The sequence below is a fragment of the Columba livia genome, chromosome 2 (assembly GCF_036013475.1).
Source record: "Columba livia isolate bColLiv1 breed racing homer chromosome 2, bColLiv1.pat.W.v2, whole genome shotgun sequence".
Lineage (NCBI taxonomy): Eukaryota > Metazoa > Chordata > Aves > Columbiformes > Columbidae > Columba > Columba livia.
The window spans coordinates 87,430,468-87,446,289 of NC_088603.1; the positions used below are offsets into that span (position 1 = coordinate 87,430,468).

General features: G+C 35.6%; 1 protein-coding gene across 22 annotated transcripts in view; it reads left to right on the forward strand.

The window, feature by feature from the left end:
* SEMA5A (semaphorin 5A) overlaps positions 1-15,822 on the forward strand; it is a 348,961-nt gene that overhangs the window by 230,630 nt on the left and 102,509 nt on the right. The window lies entirely within an intron of this gene.

Here is a 15,822-nt window from a genome sequence, read left to right on the forward strand (position 1 = left end):
ATTAATAAGAAAATTATTAGGTATGATGGCTAGTTTGAGGGTATTCTGAAAAAAGTTTCTGGTTGCTGTTTCTTGGGAGTTCAGAAAAGGTAATATTTGCACTGTCTGAAAAGAAACTTTAAGGCCTTATCTTAAAAATGATTTGGTGCAAAAACTCCCATGTTTTCTCTGTTCTTCAGTCTCACTTGATAGAGGGTGTCCTCTCTGTATCCTGAGTAGAAACAGTATATACCTGGTGGTGGATCTTGGTTATTGGGATTTTTATAATAGTTTGGCATTGATGAAATTGAGGTACGACTTACTTACAAAGAGAGTATGAAACCTGAAGAAAGATTTCCTTTTGGCTACATTGCATGTCTCTAAAGAGTGGGTTGTTCATTGAACTGAACCTGAATTTTTATGCCAAAAGCCGCGTTTTATCGGAGGCTTAAAGATGACTAGAAGATTTTACAACAGGTTTTGTACTTCCGTTTCCAATAAGTTCAAGAAAGTGTTTTTCCCTGCTCTTACGACCTCAGAATTACAGGTAGCAATGCTGAGAACAATGATAAAAAAAATTCTGATGACACACATGTCACAATTATTACGAAGAAGTGGAGAAGTTTCACAAAGAAATGTTAAAAGACAGTTTTTGAAAATGCAGATGGATTTTTCATACATTTGCCTTCAGAAGGGTTATAACAAGTAATAAAATTCCACAAATGTAACATTTTTCTCATGAAGCCTCAATGCTGGATATTATCCAGAGACCAGTCCCGACCTCATTAAGGGATTTGGAAGTGTGCATGAAACTCATTTTGGAAATGCTATTGAAACAGTTTGTATTTCTCCTGATAGTCTTACTAGTTGGAAGTAAATTCATGCAAAGTAGTGCGTGATTTGTTTGCTCTATGATTTTTATTACTAAAGCTATCTTCTTCTTTTTGTTTTTGTAATCAATACATGATACTTTTGGCTGGGGAACAACCCAACGTCCTAAAAAGAAAAAAAAAAAAAGAGTTTTGTTAGTGTTTTTGCTAAAAAATCTCAGAAGAAATACTGTTATTTTCCTGGCAGACTACAGGTTCTAATCAAATTGTGCAGCTTACACAGTTTAATGTACATGGTGTAAAATATAAGCAGTAATATGAAGTTACAGACCTTAAAAATATAAGCAAAAATATATGCTTTTGTATGTTTCATACATAGTGAAGAAAGGGACAAAGCTTAAATTGACTGCATTTTTTCCAATTTGGTGCTACTTCTGACTGTGTTATCTCAGGTTTGTTGAGGTTCCTGGAAATAATCTACAGATAATTTTTGGAGAAAAGAACCATAGGCTTTTCCTCTCAGAAGCACCTTTTTAGTCTAGAAACTATAATAGAAATGCAATAATAATAATGGTTGAAGCAGTTGTAATTTGAATTACAAATCAAGTGTGAAAGTGGTAACTAGTATGTTTGTATGTATTAATACTTCCTAGTTCAAAACCAGATGCATAATGAGACACATGCACTGTGTTGGGCTTTTAAAAAAAGCTATTTTAAAGTAGTTTAAAACCTTTAAAGCCTATTTTTAAAAAATATTTTAAAACTTTTAAAACTTTTAAAAAGCTTTTAAAATTATTTTTCTTATTTTCTAATAAAAAACATAGTTGCTTTGTTTCTTATGCCTATTCTTGACAAGGGTATAGTGTGCTTTTATGCAGTTGTAAAGCATCCCTGCAACAGTTTAAAACTACTTCCTTCTTATTCTTCTGGCCTTATTCAATGTCATTTTAAGAGGCTTGAAGAAGGACAGTCAGACAGTCATCAATTATTCTGCTGTCTAAAACTGGTGCATGTTGGAAGACACGAGTCCTAACAGCAACATGAGGATCTTGAGTATTTGTTCAAAAAAATCGAGCAGTAAACCACAAAACTAATAACGTTATTCTGTGCTCCTTTTGCAGTGACCACTACCTCTGATAAAAGAAAACCCTAGATGAATGAATACTTTGTTTACATTATTAGTCTTTCTAGGAAACATTTTGCTGCAAAGTTTAAAAAAAATATATTTGAAAGATTGCATGGTTTTGTCTTCAAGAGTCTAATGTTCACTCTGGTATTTATGCTAATGTTACTACGGATGCTTGCTATATATTCCTGCTAGAATATTTATGTTATTTTCCATGTACAATATCTTTAAAGACAAAGAGGGATAGTGTAAACCATAGCTGGTTTGCTACGTAATTTAAACACAGAATTGTTGACTTGCCACTGCCTTGTGTATTTTGTCATCTGTACTGGGCAAAGTGGCTTTAAAATGTTACCAAATGAGAATGGTCATGTCTAAAGTCCAGGCTACAGAGTTATAAATGATATTATAGGGCTCTAGAGAAACAAACCCAGCATTTTAAATGTCTAGTAGTACTGATTTCCCTTGGCTTTAGCACTGTGGGTAGAGATAAATCATTCTGCCAGCTCCAGTTGGAGAGTGCTAAAGAGGTTTCTTAATAAATAGATGGCTCTAACTAGAGCTGCTTAAATTATTCATTGGCAGCAATTTATATGTGAGACTTGTAGCCATTTATTTGATTCACAAATTACCCACCACTTATTTGTAGTCATTTTTTGTTATTATAATCAACCCGTGAATAGGTAATGATTTTGGTGAGTTTGTTGCTGCTATTTGCTCTTACAGTTTGTACTTTAGATAGCATGTTCATCAATTGCCTGCTGCAAGTAAATGGCATTTGTGTTCTGTTCTCTTGTGGGACAAATTTAAGTTAGAGAAGCCTTTTTTTTTCTGTTCACAAATCATCGTTATGTCTTTATGATTGCCCAGCTCTTTCAGATGAAGACTATAAATAAATGTTCAAAGAACATATGGTGTGTGCACTTCTTTGCCATCACTGGCAGTCTGAATTACTGCAAGAAGCAGCTACTGGCTGAAGAACAGCTGGCTCTGTTTGCATGGGAGTGAGACTAATGGGTGGGCAGGGAAGGAGATTGTGAAGAGCTGGAGATAAAGTCTCAACCTTCCATTAAAAAAAGACCACCTCCTCTTTATTACAGTGATGCTGAGCTCTTAAACCCTGTTTGACTATTTTATAAACCTAGAATGGACAAATAAGCCCTCCTTCCTTTCAAGATTTTTTGGTACTATCATCTCTTCTTCCTGGCAGGGAAACTAGACTTGACAACCCCTACGTTCATTTGTTATTAGATAATTCTAAGGCACAGAATGTGAAGCTGTGAATGAAAGAGGTATCTTACATGGTATTCAGTGTTATCCTGCTGTCTTCAAAGCTGAGGTGTCTAATAGCATCTGAGCCTGTACTCAAATGTCTTGTTCTGTCCCTGGTAGTGTGCAGTGCCAATTAACAGGCTATTGGAATTAGCCTTATCTTGTGGCGAATTTTGACCTTTGAACTGTGTAACTCTTGCGTGAGTACACAGTGAGTACACAGAAGAGTACACAGGACTCTTCCCGAAAGATGTGGGGAGGAAGCTTTCCCTCTGAAGGGTCTTGACTGCATCAGAACTTCTCAGAAAAGATTAGGCAACTTGACACATTGCTGAGCATTGTGAACATTTTTAGAATCTTCTTCAAGGCATTTTAAAAAGCCTTTCTTTTAAGGTGGACGTGTGTAAGAGTGATCTTGCCATGCTAAGAAGTGGAATAGTTAACCATGGTGGGGAAAAAAGTTCAAACCACACATTGAATTCATTTTGACTCTAAAAAAACTCAGAATGTTGGGCCACACTCATGATGACTTTATATGTGTGAGCTGTCAGTAAAGCAATCATTAGATGGAATTTTCTGCTAAACTCCTGTTTTTGTTAACATGTATGTGTTTCTTCATTCTGCAGCATTTTTCCCAATAAACCTTGATAAATCCAAATGTTTACAACTAAGCAAATACAAGCAGTGCCACCAGTAATTAGTGAGGGTTTTCTCATGTATTTGTGGGGGATTTTTTCCTTGTATTTACTCAGGTCTGGTCATAGGGCATCACAAATCTTCATAAGCTAAAGAATTTCTCAATAAAGATACGCCTTATTTACTTTGTTCTGTGACTTTTAAGAGTCGTCAAAATGTGAAGTTGTGTTATTCTGAATACTGTGGCCTTTCTGTGAAGAGTCTTGTAACCTGTAGACAAACTCACAAAAGGATAGATTAAGTTCCATATGCATTTTACTCCATCCAGTCATGGGGTAAGAGGAATAATATTAGGAGCAGAGACTAGCTTACCTACAGATTAATTATTCTTATGTTATTTACTTTTATTTTTCTTTCTTATCCCCTGGATCTTGGAAATTTAGTTCTACAACTACATGCTTTCAGGATTACTAACCATGACCACAACCAATTTAGTGGTTAGATCACTTGCCTAGAAGATAAGAGCTGTTTTTTAACTAGTAAGCCGTGTGAGGTTTCCTGGTTATTACCAGATGTCCTTATTCCTACACTATTATATAAAGAATATAATATAACATGATTATATATGTTATATACCATGGCTGTTACTGCTTTAATGTCCTAAAGTAGTAAGATTAACATCTTCTGGTGAAGGATTTTTAGGTTCATGTCTCTAATCCCAGCTTTGCTTCTGTCTCTTGTCCATTTACTTCCTAACTTTCATTGGATTAGAAAGAAAATTATTCCCTTCTTCTGTATTTCTGAACAAAAGGTGTGCTTTATGGTGAAATCGCTGCTGAAGTTCTGTACACATCATACTGAATTTGAAATGGATATAGGTACTGGATATGGCTCATCTAGGGACTGAGGCATAGGGGCATGTAATATGCAAACTGCAGAAGAGTTTGAGTAGAGGATAGTCCCTGAAACATTCTAGTCAGCCAAGTTTGTCATGCTTCTGGATTCGTACAGTAGTCAGTTGTATTTCTGACACTTCCAATGAAAACAGCCACATATGACTCAGTTAAGAAATCAGGCAGTTTATTGTGGGTTATTATTTGAGAAGAAGTTTTTCTCCACTTTTGCATGTAAGTGCTTCTTTGATCTAGCCACTGGAAGATTTATTCAGTGGGAAAACACTATCATATTCATAGCATGCATTAGGTAGTACAAAGTATTTATTATTGTGGTGGCGTGAAGGAAGGCAATAAAAAATAATAGGAGCAGTAAGAACTCCCTGTCTGGTCAGATCCAGTCAGAGTTAATATATCTCAACTTTGGGAGACTGGCAGAGATCCAGGGCCTGTATTTGGTAGAAATTTTATTATTTGTGTACAGTGTGACATTCTTCACTGCTGCTCTGTGTCAGATAGCAGGCTTCAAGTTGTAAGAACCATTTCATCCTGTTATTAAAATCTGTGTTTATTATCTACTCTACTACTCTAGTTAGAGGTTCTGCATTTCTTTAGAAATGCTCATCTCCACTATCTGAGAAGTCCAGTCCTACCTCCTGATTAAACATTTTAGCAAGCCTCTCCAAAATCAGAATGTTTTCTCTTCCTGAAAAGAAGCTTCTGGGAAATTAACATGGACTTTTTTTTTGTTTGTTTCATTGTGAATTATCTTACCTGATAGCAACCTTATCAGAATCCAGGGCATCAAAATGATGCATCTCTTGACAGGTGTAACATTTCCCATTCAGATCCATAAGAATTCTTGTGTCTTCTTCGCCTCAGGGCTTCAGGTTTTATCCATGTATGTGTGATTTTTAGTACAGTAAAAGCTCAATGTTACCAACACGAGTTGCTGTACTTACAATATACTGCCAAAAGGGCATTCCCCAGAATAGATATTATTCACAGGTAGCCCTTGATACTGAATCTGTTTAGGTATCATCTGACTGGTCTTAGAGAGTACAATTTTTTCTTGTTTGAGAATGAGGGTGTTCCCAGTCGCACTTTTCTCAACCACCTGTGTCTGAAATGCTTCCTAATTTGTCTTGTTTTATTTCTGTAAGTATAAACTAGGTGGCTTATATCAATTACAACCTTAAGTATAACCCTAAGCAATCCTTACATAATTGTTTCTAATGATAATGTGTTGATATAAAAGGAGAATTCGCATCTAATGGATTAAAATCTTTGAGACTTCTAACATCTGTTGGGATTCTTGCTGAAGGTAGTCACATAACACATGTTCACAGGTTTATGTGCATATTGGCAGGATGCTTGATTCAAATACAGTAACTATGGTCAAAGGCAATAAATATGAACAATTTGTTTTGGATTTAGGTTTGATGCACCAACATAGTCTTAATATTCTATTTGAACTTGACATTGTTGAAGTGCATTCCTTTTCTGAGCTGGAAGAATGTGTCTTTTGAATGCCAAGTTAACTCAGTATTATGCAAGAGAAAAAGATGTTTTACTGGCCTTCTCAAGGGATGGTGGCTTCATTTGTCATGATCCTTGTAAATATTTTCTATTATTGAGTAACTTTATAGACAGAACTTGGGTAGATTAAATACAAATTCAAAATGAGATTATTGCTTGGTAAGATCAAGGACTTTGTACCTGATGTTATTATGAATCATGCCTTTGCTCTGTATTGCTGACCTGAGATTTCTTGATAACTCCATGAAGAAGAAAAGGAGAATAAGCATGGGGCATTAGAGCCAAACTTGGAATTGTTGTCAGTCATCTGTTTGCCAAGTCCCAAGAAACAATGTTCTGTTCTCATACTCATTAAAACCTAATCTATGGATTTTATGCTTTAGTTTTAACCATATCCTCTCTGCATGAACAGCATTTCTTAAACCAATATTAGTGTCTAAAATATTGTTATATGTTCAATTTCTCACATTTTAATATAACTTTCTGAAGGGGATATAGATGGTGATAATTGGTATGGGGCATTATCAAGTAGCTGTGCCTTGAGCAAATCTGACACACTTCCGTGAGATTACCTTCTGCAATGAACACAGCAACACGAGGGAAGAAAATCAACAAACTGATACAGTGGTCAGATGGTAGCAGCACTCGTATGGGGTATGTAGAGCTGAGGTTTATTTTCTACTGGGCTTTGAAGTTAACAGCTATCTCTGCCACTTCCTTGCCAAATGCTTGACCCGGGAGAGAAGGGGCTGCTGTGGATGGGGAGGAGCCCTCCCAGGTCCACTCCCTGATAGTGTTTTAATCTGGAGAGCACCCGGTTCATCTGGCCTGCAGATGCAGGAGCACAGCATCTCACCAGGCAAGTAGGGAGAGAATTCAGCTAGAGAGAAATGATACCTTGCTCCCTGCTTCAAGGACTATCAAAATATTTTTCGGATGCCTTTTTAAATAAGCAGTAAGTGCTCCCTAAAATTCCCTAAAGACACAGAAAGCACCTGTTGCTTGCAGGGCGTAAAATCCTATCAGGAACTGCTGAGAGTTTAAGGAAGAGGTGTTTTTCACAGGCTCAGTATATTGCTTATCTCTCCCGTCCCTGTTTCCAGCCCTTTGATACTCTTTCCCTCTGGTGTATGTTAACAAAACTCTCAAAGCCTTCATGAGTTTTCATGGTTGCAGCTGAGACTTTTCTGTCTCCTGTGCATCGAGGGAAACTAAGGTAACTGCCTGACCCTGGTTTTGAATTTGTCAGCAAAAAAGAGGGTAACAAAAGAAGTTTTAAATCTTCAGTAGGAAAAGGTACCTGTTAAAAGTACCTATACTGAGGTATTGTTATAGTTACATGAAAGAGTTTTGCAAAAAGTGAAGTTCCAAGTTTTGGGTTTTTTTCCCTTTACACAATATTGCTGTTCTGAATACCAGTTTCACACACAGAGTCTTAGGAGAGAGAAAGCTGGCAATTGAACACAGATCTCACAGTTTGATCCATAAGAGCAATTTCTTTATTAAAACTTTTATGATTGAAAAATAATTCAGAGTGCAAATTAAATATTATAAAAAGATACTACTTCATAAAGTCTTAAAATAATAAATGCTTTATGTCATATAAATAAAATTAATGTGCCACAGATTAAAATGTTAATAAATGGGTTTTTATCAACTATAGCCTATTAAGGAACTGTAGCTGCTAAAGCTTTTGCGTAAAGGAGTTCTAAAGATATGTGTTACTTGTAATTAAGTTGAGTGCATGAACTGTTATGAATATATACAGCTACTCTAAATCAGAAAATAAAAATTAATTTATATCTTATCTTAGTCACATCTTTGGCAAGCTGAAATCCTCTTATAAGATTGAAAACAGAGGAGAAGTAGTAAATAAAGGTGTGAACAATGAGCATGAATCATTAAAATATACACATTTTAAGACTGTTGAACTTACTTTGTTTCTTTTGTCAGGCAGGAAGAAACATCTGTTTTAGATCTAGGGAAAGTACAAATTTGCCACTACTGCATATGAGCTTCAGTCTAACAAGCTGAGGAAAAGGAGTGATTTGGTTTGATACTGTTTCTTTGTGAAGAAAACAGAACTAATTGGTGTGGAACCTGAGATGTAATTCAGCATGTGTTTTGTTGTTCAGCACGGGGTTTTGCTTAAACTTCTAGAAAAGACCAAGAGGAAAGCAGAAAAAAATAAAAAAAAAAAAAAGGTTATTTTGGTTCTAGGAGTTAGGAGCTTCAAAATTGTAGGCATAGTCTTTCAAAAAAAAGGCATGCTGCTTTGGTTTAGCTGCTGCTTGCTTAGCATTTTAGTCTCAAATCTGAATTTCACTTTAGAACTTGAATTCTTTATTGATTTGAAAGATTTTTGATAAATCTGACTGAAGCTAGCTTTAAATTCTAATTTGGCACAGAGGACCTGAAATGGACTTTGGAAGATGATACAGAAATTGCATGTTTTGCTCATATTTAGTACATTTTTGATTCATAGTAAACATTGCTGGTGGAAACCTTAATTGTACCAACGAATGTTCTGTTGTGTTTTAAGGAGTGGCAGGTATTTTCAGTATTAAAGCAGTGTTTTAACTCTTTGCTTGGTAATTACTGGAAGAAGCCTTTGCTGATTCAACTGCAAATTCAATATGTCCTTGATGCTTTTGAAACATTTTAATACATTTGAACTAAGTCTACAAGGGTAAGAAGTGTTCAAAAGAATGCATTGTGTTTTAAAAGCTTTATCTGGAAAACAATAAATAGAGGATTGAGATGGTAGTTGTCCTAATTTCCATTGATTGATACATTCTGTCCAATTTCTTGAGATACATTGATGTATCTGCTGTAATGTTTCCGCTGAAAATATCGCTTACTTGGTAGATTATGTAGATGTTTAGTTATTTTGCATTCTTGCAACTATTAAAAACAATTAGGTAGTCTAAGAACTTCAATTAGGGCAGACTCACTTCTCGGTGGATTGTGTATATTTTCTGCAGGTGACAGAAACTAATTAGTATGTATTTTTGTTGTAGATTTTCAGTGCTATTAATACTAGCTTTTACAGTAACGAGTTTGTCACACAGATTACTGCCATCACTGCAATAAGTGATGGCACAGAGGGTAATCAAAATTTCATTTAGTGTATTTAGTGTTTAAGTCTCCATATTAACAAGTCAGAATAATTTACATTTCTTGGGGAAATGCAACAAAATTATTTAGTATTTTCAGCTACAGTATTTGTTAGAAGTTTTTATTACATGGATAGATAATTGCCTTTTAATCTAATAAATCTGCTTTATATCTGCATTTCTGTTAATACCCACCATTGTCTTGTTATCATCATGATGATAATGGGCTGTATTAGCAAGGCAATCAGAGTAGTTTTTTGTTGAAGTTCTTCATAAGCTTATCAGTTTTTCATACTCTATCAAGCCTGCAAAACAGAATATGTACAGATTTTTAACCTCTATTTTTTTTACTGGAGCTTGCAGAAAAATCACATCCTATATTTTACTACACCAAGAAATATATTAAAAGTGTAGGAAAAGAATAAGTTAACTAGCACACTGACCAGATTGTTCGAACAGTGGTTTAATTTCAATTGGAGAGATAAACTATGAACTTACAAAACAGCTCTGAAGATAAAAATAAAAAATTGTTAAAATTGAAATCTATGCCTTGATGAAGCGTCAGAATTCCATATTGATTTCTTGGGGTTCACTCTTCCCCCCCCCCCCCCCCCCCCCCCCCGCGCCAAGAAGTAATGAATATACATTAAAAAAAAAAAAAAAAAAAAAAAGTAAAACTCTGAAAATTAAGTTGGAAATTTTAAGATTGAACTATATTCTTTTTGTCTTCTGTATCATTGTGGAAGCGAACTACATTTGCTCATAATATATTTTTAATTTTTAAAGCGAAAGGGTTGAAAATCAGTCTTTCACTTGTCCTTTAGGCTGTAGTGTGATTAAAAGACTATTCCTGTAAATGAAGTATAAATACATATCTCAGAAACCTGAAGGTAAGAGATAAGTTACAGAGAATGGTTGTATTTTCTTATCTTCTAAATATGCCTTTGCTTTAAACCAAATTGTACCCCACCCTGATATGGGAAAACAGATTATAACAAAGACTTTTATTTTCCATATTCTACTGATGATTTAGCTAATTTAAAAGTTATTTTTAGGAAGGGAAAAAAAGAGAGTAGATTTTTAATCCTCTCAGATTCTGTGTACCATATGCATCTTTTTGATGTTGCACAGATTATTAAATCTGGGCTCTCCCTTTGTAGGCTCAACCAGCAGCTGCGTTAGCTGTTCCTGTGTCCTTTTTCTGTATTGAGCACACTTAAGCCCTTATGCAACCTCATACTTTCTGTCATTGCAATAAATTTCTGCTGTTAACCAAATGCACGATGCTTCATGGCATGGCTTGCTTTCAGTTCCTGTGGTGGAGGAAAACGATACTGATAATACATTTTTTGTCAGTTACATGATGTTTATCAATCACCTTGCACTTTCTTTGGTTTTGTGCTCTATGTGTTATCTATATCAGTTTCATGTTTGATATTTCAATTTATTCTTCTGAAAGACTTCTTCCTTGAAAACAACCCCAACACCCTAGTTTTTCTGTTTCTATGGTATTTAATTAATACAAATGTTATGATGAGTGTGAACACTGTTTATATAAACATATGGATGATGTTTACAAGAAATTTAACATTAACTGTTTTTTCATTTCAACAGTTTTAATACTGTCTGAATGCTTTTATTTACGCACAGGAAACATAATTTGTGTACAACAAATAATATGCAAAACCAGTGTGTAATGGGCAAAATCAAAATAGCTAATGAATATAGTTTTCTGAAGCCTATCAAGTTACACTTGAAAATATATGTAGTTTGTATCCATTTCAGCCACACTTTAAAATGTATTCTCCCAAATATCCATCTGTGAATCCCAAACTTTTATTTAAACATAAAAAACCCCGCCATGATTATTACATTGACAATTTGTTAAGGATGTCAATGACTCTGTTTTCACATGTTGTAATACCCATGAGTAGTGTATTTCTTGCATAGATGGTATCTATCCAAGTTCAGTTACAAATGTCACTTGAAGTTCCCCATATAATTTTAGCTTCCGTTTTCTGTGTCTTGCTTAGACTGCCCTTTTACCCCATATTGACCACATTCTTTCATCTGCTTAAGACATGTTGTCTTTTCTAAACAATATTTTTTTTTTGGAAAATTGTAAAATAGGCCCTTATTTATATTGGCTGTTCTTAATTTATTATTTGCAGTTGATTTTGCTGTTCCTTGAATTTTTCTTGGTACATGCAAGGAGATTTCAGATCTGTAAAGGCACTCTATTGTACTCAGTACATGAATACTTGTAAAGTCACAAACATGGGCATACAACTAGCCTAACATATACTGGAGACTATTATAAGTTTCTGTTGCTGGCAACTCATATAATTTAGAAGGCACTAAGGAGTTTTTTTTTTGCAACCTTACTGAAAGTTAATACCATAAGCTTCTCCAATGAAAAACATTGACTTGGATTCTTTGTTCTGGTGCTGGTTCAGCTGCTTTTTGGAGACCAAGCCTCTCTCCAAGGTAGTGCACTAAACTGTAATAAAATGAAGATTACGTTAGGTTTTGTTTCACTGTCAACTATGGCAAGAGTTAAGACTGAAGGTGTTTCCTTCCCAATAAAGGAACTGGTAAAGGTTCTTTCCCTTCTTTTAAAGAAGCTAAATGAACTTACTTCAAACTGTCTCATTTTGAGTGATCTGTTAAAGATGGATTTAACTGAAGAATGCAACAATATTTGTAAACATAATAGCACATATAAATATTTATTCTTCTCCATAGTAAGAAGTTGCTACAGCTTCTTTGAGTTAAAGAAATTACAGGTGTATTATTTTGTTGCATCTGCCACTTGTTTTGTGTGTTCATTTTTTTTCCTTTGCAGTTGTCACCATAGATGTTACAATGATTTCAACCACACTCTTGCAGTGTTCTTCATTGCTGGTTATGTTTTTTACCATTTACATCTTAAACTTTCCTTTACGGTTTTACAGATCATCCTTTGATATTGGCCCATTATCATTTTGTTCATTACAGACTCTGTTGCCTCCAAACTTGTTCTCTGAAACTCCATCTCAGTTTTTGCATTCAGTTCTTTACAGTCTCCTGTGCATTACATAGTGATATTTCAACTACGATTTTTCTTTCCTCTTCATTCACAGTCATTACATTTCTAATATTCAGTTGCTGGTTTTGCAAGTCTCTTTGGAAGTATTGTGGTACAAGTTAACAAAGCACAGTATTTACTCATTCTGGCCAATGTCGTTATCTTTCACTACTCCTGTATATACTCAATCATCTTTAAACTAAGGCTGTCAGGTGTCTGGATCTATTCCAGCCTGTCTTGCTTATGCTTAGGATGTGAAGACACCATTCATTTGCATTCCTAAATAGCTGTTGGACTCAGCCTTGACATTTGTGATGAAACTCGAACTTTCACTGTGTCCGTAGCAATAAAGTTACATCCATTAGGAAGGTCTGTGTTTACTATTCTTCTTAGGTATTTCTTGGCAGAAGTGAACAGTTAGTTTGATTATAAAGTAAATATTCACTTGAGTTATTTTGACGGGTCTGAAAACCTCCATGCCCCAGAGGTGTATTCAAGACTCATTTCTTTCCCTACTTCTCTCTTTATTTTGCTTTACAAGTATGATGTGAAAATGGTTGAACAGACAACGCTTCTGAGGATGGGACTTTTTTAAGTTCTTTACGAAATCTGCAATCTTTGCTGGAGGCTGAATTCATAATGTTGCACACATTGTAGTAGAATTGGAAACACTGGGGCAAAGTGCCTGACTTTTCAAAGTACTGATGCAGTGGCTATGATTTTCTGCTGCAAGGGAGCCTGGTATAGCGAGTATTACATGCCAGTGTAGTTTGAGGAGACTGATAGCTATGTACCCTTGCTACATACCATAGTCTGATAAATGTAGCTACTGGTTCAATCTGTGTCTGTCTCAAAGTTGCAGAATAAAAACACATCCTCACTCTAGTTTGGGTTTCTATATGGTCCATGCATATTCAAAGTCAAAGCAAGGAGGAATTTAAAGGAAAAAATATATAAGTGGTCAGAAGGAGGAGAGTCTACTGAGGCAGAGGTAGATCTCAGCTAACATTTTATTCCCTTTTACTGAACTTGCATATGGCCTGCATTGCTGTTGAGAAGGGTAGTGTTTCTTCCTGATAATCTATGAGGTCTCTGGCATTGTTTCTTCACTTAAAGTCCTGTCATTTATGACTTTTGACACTTCTGTATGAGTGCTGATCCTCTCAGACAGCAATTGGAAAGAAATTATTTGCGAGATGCTGAAAGAAAACAAAAGGAAATGGAAGGAATGGGGACTGCATGCAAAGATAAGAAGGAAGAACAAGAGCAATGACAGGTGTCCTGGGAAAAGCGTTAATGCTGCAGTGAGAATGTTTTATTTTGTTCCAAGGTAGTATGCTCCAGGTCATAGACCTAAACATAAAAAAAAAATTAATTCTGCCCTCTAAAATTTAATGAGGAAAAAAGAAACACAAACCATTTGATTTTGATCATATTCTTCTGTCCAAAGATGTGCTTCTAAATTAAATGTGTATGGAGGCATGGGGCAAGGAGGCTTCCAGTCATGGGGTCTTTTTCTTCTCTTTTATCTTTGTGGAGGTGACAGCAAGTGACTCAATCCGTAGATGCCAGGCCTGGCAAAGTGGGAGGAAGACATTTTGGTCTATATGAGAAACAAGTGGTGAATACATACCTGATTTTTGTCTCATACAGGAACAAATGGCAAGCCAAGTGCAATGTGCCCTGAATCATACTGAATTTGTTGCCTGCCAGTTAGACAAGTGATAGAGAGTTGTACTAACTGATCTATGAAGTGATACCAACTTGTTCATGTGTGTAAAATAGTCTCACTTCAGCTTTTCTTCCTCTTAGAATACTTTCCAAGTTTGTGCTCAAAAAAATAATTTTTCACTCCATGACTAAAAAACGCTCACTTTTTTTTTTTTTCCTGGCAAGTTCTCAGACCATATTTTGACCTTGGTACTTGCATCCAGTAATCACCAGTGGAAACACTGTTTGTTATTCTGTTTGGTTGAGCTGGTTATCACTTAATTGTGAGGCAAAACTGACTCTTGGCAAAGGTTTAATTATTTTTTGAGTATAATTCTACTGTAGATGATTTGGGAAAAAAACCATAGTCAAATTAGAGGGTTTTCTTCCATCAAAAAGGTTGAATTTTAATGAAAATTAAAATTGTCATTTAAGGAAAGTATTTTTTGAACTTTTACTCTCATAATACATATAGTAAATACTGATAAGCTTGTTTATACCAAGAAATAACAAAAATGTAAACAGTTATATGAAGTAATTATGTTAAGAATTGAGAGGTCAGTCAGAAGACTTTGACATGTAGACATGAACTATTTCACTCAAAATCCTATTCTGGGCAGAGGGAATACACTTTAGACACTGAGCTAAGCATTTATGGTTCATCTAATTAGTTTTCACTGTCTAATAAAATTAAGTCCATACTATTGAATTATTTAAGTTTTGTTAGTAATATGGTTAAAAGCTTATACATAAACTTCCTACTTGCTTCCTGTGTTATTTGATGTTATGCTTCCCCTTCCAGTACTTCTCCAGGTCTTAGAAACTGACTCTTCAGTCTTCCTCAGGAAGAGGGAGAAGATTTTAACAGTAATTAACATCCTGAGTTCTCTACCTCCTCTTCAGTTTTGGAATCTGCTTGAGGCTACTTTTTTGTATTTTCTCTAGGCTACTTACTTGCTGCTCCTCCTGGCTCCTCAGGCAAAGCCTGGGAGCTGCAGGCTGTCCTTCCCCAGCCCTGTTACCCCAGAGTGGCTGTTTGTCCCACAGTGACTACATAGGGGTGCCAGCCCCCTGCCCTGAGTGCAGGGAGGTCACAAGTATGTGGCCACCTGACAATTGCTGCCACAGCCAAAACCATATTCTGCCAAGATAGGGCCAGACCTGTGCTGAGACCCTGCGCTGCCATGTCTACAGCAGGCCATCCCAAACATTTTTCTTGCAATTGTTACCAGCTCACAAGAGATGTTACAGTCTTTCCAGACATGAGTAAGAGCTGATCTCAGAATGTGTTTGCAGTGTTGGATCTTTCATATTTATCATTTCTGGCACACAGAAGATTGCATAACACAGTTATAGGCATCTACCTAAAATATTTCTCAGTGTGAAAATGTGGTCCTTTGTGGTCAGAACATATGTTCTCTTATATTTTTAAATTATTTTAAAAACTTTGCGTGGGTGAATCAGAAATTTTGTCAGTTGTATGACACGGGTTTGTGATGCTTAACTGTCTTTGCTAGAAATCACAATAAGAATAGAAGTGAAGAGCAAATGCTAAAAGACATGTCTTTTCAAAAGTCAAAATGCAGATACTTAACAAGAAGGGTAGCAGACTCATTTTATTGTTACATTCACCTAAATTCAATTAAGACCTACA